Raw genomic sequence first — 4,955 nt, 5'->3', positions numbered from 1 at the left:
CCAGCAGTTGGTGATGGACAAGCAGGCCTTACGTGTTGTGGTTCATGCGGTCACAAAGAGTCGGACACGACTGAGCAACTGAACTGAACTGAGTTGATAATTTCAAATAACTTGTCTTCAAGTTTGCTAATAATTTATTCCTTGTCAAGTCTAACTTTGAGCAAATTTAGTGATTTTTTTCAACTCACTTATTGTATCTCTCAGCACCAAAATTTCTGTTTGATTCTTTTTTTATATTGATAGTTTAAATTTATTGAAATTATCTTTTTGTGTATGCAATATTTTCCTGATTTTGTTTAGGTGCCTAAAAACATAAATCTGTGCCCTCATTGAACATTATTTATGCAGAAGTTTTAGTTTCTTTGTTCAGTAATTTAGAGATACATATTCTGTAGATCAGTCTGTGGAGATTTACTTTGCTTTTTTAGTTGTTTCATATTTCCCTATCTGTACACATATGATTCATGATATTAATAATAATAAAAAAGAGGGTCTTCTCCTAGTCTTTACAAACCATGTTTTTGCAAAATGAGTCTCTTCACCAATCAGCACAGCTAGAGTTTCCATTACCTCTCAAAACTTTTCTAGTCATGTGTCTTCCCTGAATGTGAACATCTGTTTTTATTCTGGCATATACAGCTACTTTTAACTACCTTCATTTCCCTGTTCATTTCAGTTCTGTTCATTTCAGTCCCTTAGTAGTGTCCAACTCTTTGCGTCCCCATGAACTGCAGCACTGCCAGGCCCCCCTGTCCATCATCAACTCCTGGAGCTTACTCAAACTCATGTCCACCCTACCATCTAATCCTCTGTCATCCCCTTCTGCTCCTCCCTTAAATCTTTCCCAGCATCAGGGTCTTTTCAAATGAATAAGTTCTTCCCATCATGTTCCAGCTTCAGCATCAGTCCTTCCAATGAATATTCAGGACTGATTTCCTTTAGGATGGACTGGCTGGATCTCCTTGCTCTCCAAGGGACTGTCAAGAGTCTTCTCCAACATCACAGTTCAAAAGCACCAATTTTTTGGTGCTCAGCTTTCTTTATCATCCAACTGTCACATCCATATGTGACTACTAGAAAAACCATACTTTGACTAGACGGACATTTTTTTGGCAAAGTAATGGCTCTGCTTTTTAATATGCCTTCTAGGTTGGTCATAACTTTTCTTCCAAGGAGCAAGCATCTTTTAATTTAATGGAGCAGCCAACACCTGCAGTGATTTTGGAGTTCTTTTTCACTTTCTGCCATAAGGGTGGTGCCATCTACATATCTGAGGTTATTGATATTTCTCCCAGCAATCTTGATTCCAGCTTGTTTCACCCAGTTCAGCATTTCTTATGTTGTACTCTGCATATGAGTTAAATAAGCAAAGTGACAATATACAACCTTGACATGCTCCTTTCCCAATTTGGAACCAGTCTGCTGTTTCATGTCCACTTCTAACTGTTGCTTCCTGACCTGCATACAGGTTTTCTCAGGAGGCAGATCAGGTGATCTGGTATTCCCATCTCTTTAAGAATTTTCCACAGAGTGTTGTGATCCACACAGTCAAAGGCTTTGTCATAGTCAATAAAGCAGAAGTAGATGTTTTTCTGGAACTTTCTTGCTTTTTCGATGACCTGACGGATGTTGGCAATTTGATCTCTGGTTCCTCTGCCTTTTCTAAATCCAGCTTGAACATCTGGAAGTTCACAGTTCACATATTGTTGAAGCCTATCTTGGAATATTTTGAGAATTAATCTGTTAGCTTGAGATGACTGCAATTGTGCAGTAGTTTGAGCGTTCTTTGGCATTTCCTTTTTTGGGATTGGAATGAAAACTGACATTTTCCAGTCCTGTGGCCACTGCTGAGTTTTACAACTTTGCTGGCATATTGAGGGCAGCACTTTCACAGCATTATCTCTTAGGATTTGAAATAGCTCAATTGGAATTCCATCACCTCCTCTAGCTTTGCTCATAGTGATGCTTCCTGAGGCCCACTTGACTTTGCCTTCCAGGATATCTAGCTCCAGGTGAGTGATCACACCATCATGATTATCTGGATCATGAAGATTGTCTTTGTATAGTGCTTTTGTGTATCCTTGCTACCTCTTCTTAATATCTTCTGCTTCTCTTAGGGACCATTTTGTCCCTTATTGTGCTCATCTTTGCATGAAAATTTCCCTTGGTGTCTTTAATTTTCTTGAAGAGATCTCTAGTCTTTCCCATTCCATTGTTTTCCTCTATTTCTTTGCATTCATCACTGAGGAAAGCTTCCTTATTTATCCTTGCTATTCTTTGGAACTCTGCATAAATGGGTATATATTTTCCTTTCTCTTTTCCCTTTTCTTCCCTTTTCCTTTTCTCCTTTCACTTTTCTTCTTTTCATGGCTATTTGCAAGGCCTCCTTAGATAACCATTTTGACTTTTACATTGCTTCTTTTGGTAATGGTCTTGATCCCTGCCTCCTATACAATGTCACAAGCCTCTGTCCATAGTTCTTCAGGCATTCTGACTATCAGATCTAATCCCTTGACTTTGCCTATTACTTCATGGCAAATAGATGGGGAAGAAGTGGAAACATTGGCAGATTTTATTTTCTTGGTTTTCAAAATCACTGTGACCATGACTGTAGCCACAAAATTAAAAGATACTTGTTCCTTGGAAGAAAAGCCATGACAAAACTAGACAGCATGTTAAAAACAGACATCAATTTACCAACCAAGGTCTATATAGTCAAAGGTACGCTTTTTCCAATAGTCATATATGGGTGTGACAGTTAAGCCACAAAGTTGAGCACCAAAGAACTGATGTTTTCGATTTGTGGTGCTGGACAAAACTCTTGAGAGTCCATTGGACAGCAAGGAGATCAAGTTTGTCAATGTTAAAGGAAATTAACACTGAATATTCATTGGAAGACTGATGCTGAAGCTGAAGCTCCAATGTTTTGGCCACCTGATGCAAAGAGCTGACTTATTGGAAAAGACCACGATTTGGGGAAAGATTGAGGGATGGAGAAGAACTGGGCAATAAAGGATTAGAGAGTTGGACGGCAACACTGACTCAGTGGACATGAGTTTGAGCAAACTCAGGGGGATAGTGAAGGACAAAGGAGCCTGGTGTGCTGCAGTCCATGGGGTTGCAAAGAGTTGATCACGACTTAGCCACTGAACAACAAAATGCTCACCCTCAGTAGCACTTGCCTTCCATTTCTATTGAGTTACTATATCTAGCATTGTTTGCTCCCTCCATCGCCTCCCTATAGAGCTTCATACTCCCTGCTGCTCTAATGCCCCATGTTACAGGTCTTCAAGGTCTAACCCAAATTACATCAATAGTTCCCCCAAGCAGTCCAACTCAAGTGATACATACAATAACCAGTCCTTTGGGCAGACACAAGAAACATTCAAAACATTAGATAAAGTTTCCACTTTTTCCAGGAGCCAGTAACTGGGAGGTTTCCTTCTGATTGTGTTGTACTACACTGGGTCAGGGGATTGGCAAAGATGAGCACATGCAAAAAAAACAAAACAAAACAAAAAACTCTTTATCGTCAAAATCCTTCTTAATTATTTAGTGCTTCATGCTGCTCCTGGATGAGCCCACCAACTACCTGGACCTCAATGCTTGTGTGTGTTTAAAAAGAACTAAAGGCTTTTAAGCACATCTAGGTCCTCATCTCCCATTCCCAGGACTTTCTCAATGATGTCTGTATCAACAACATTAAACACTTGTGGGTAATTGTGGTCAGTATGTGAGGACATGGCCGGAGGTGAAAGAGAATCAGATGAAGAGGTTTCACAGGGAGCAGAATCAAATTGCATACATGAAGAATTATACTGTTTGGCTCAGTCATGGCAATGCCAAGCTATTCAGCAGACACACGGCAAGGAGAAGACACTACAGAAAATGATGACATCAGGACTGACAGAGAGAGCTGTGAGTGACAAGACACTGTCATTTTATTTCTCACCATGTGGAATGATCCCTCCACCCATTATCATGGTGCAAAATGTCACTTCAAATAAACAAAAGACAGGACTTGCATCTTCAACAGTCTAAAATTACATGTCAGTTTTGACACATGAATGACTTTGGTGGGGCCTAATGGAACAGAGATGTCAACTCTTCTGAAGCTGATCAGTGGAGAGCTACTAATTGCAGACAGAATGTCCTGAAAACACTCTCATGTCAAGAGAGTACATTACCATCAGCATTTATAAGAGCAGGTGGACTTAGATCTTTTGCCTTTGGAGTACATGATGAATGCTATCCAGAGAACAAGGTGAAGAAAGAAATGAAGATGACTGTACAACTGGTCTCATTGGGAAACAGCAGGTCATCCCAGTCCAGAACCTATCTGATAGGCAGAAATCTTGAGAGTGTCTGGCCTGGCAGAACCCCCACATGCTCTTCTTGGATGAACCTGGATATTGATACCATTTGAGGGTTGTGTGATGCTGATCAGTCATGGTTTCAAACTCCATCAGCAAGCTGCACAAGAATTGTAGTTCTGTGAAAAGTAGACAATCACCAGGTGGCCTAGAGACATCATGGTCTACAAGAAGAACCTCAAGTCCAAGCTGGTGGGCAAGGAGCCCCAGCTCACAAGGAGGACCCACAACATGTGACCCCTTGCCGGCCCCTTAGGCCAGGCTTCTGGGGTTGTACTCCTGCATTGCTGAAATACTATTCCCCAGCCCCTCCCCTGCCAACATTAGCCTTAGCTGCACTCTGATCTTATCTACAGCTGGACAGTACCTGTCCATCTCCTGTCCTTCCAGATACATCTGTCCATGTCTGGGCTTGGCTGGCTGTTTGTGCCAGCTTTTTGCTGGTTCTGACTACAATGTAATTATTTAAGGGTGTAACTTTTAAACATGTGTGACATCTATAAAGCATCCCCCAGAAAAGAAAGAAAGATTAAAAAAAAAAGAAAAAAATCCAGTCAGAAAATGCTTGATAAGTGGTCTTGT

At 40.7% G+C, this 4,955-nt stretch overlaps 1 pseudogene; it reads left to right on the top strand.

Annotated features, from left to right (window-relative positions):
* The first annotated feature begins 3,562 nt into the window (after positions 1-3,562).
* Positions 3,563-4,610, top strand: LOC104991346 (annotated as a pseudogene).
* Positions 4,611-4,955: the final 345 nt, after the last annotated feature.

This window comes from Bison bison, unplaced genomic scaffold (assembly GCF_000754665.1).
Source record: "Bison bison bison isolate TAMUID 2011002044 unplaced genomic scaffold, Bison_UMD1.0 scf7180017864188, whole genome shotgun sequence".
NCBI classification, from domain to species: Eukaryota; Metazoa; Chordata; class Mammalia; order Artiodactyla; family Bovidae; genus Bison; species Bison bison.
Note: the sequence above shows the minus strand (reverse complement) of the source record. Positions and strands in the feature narration are given on the sequence as shown.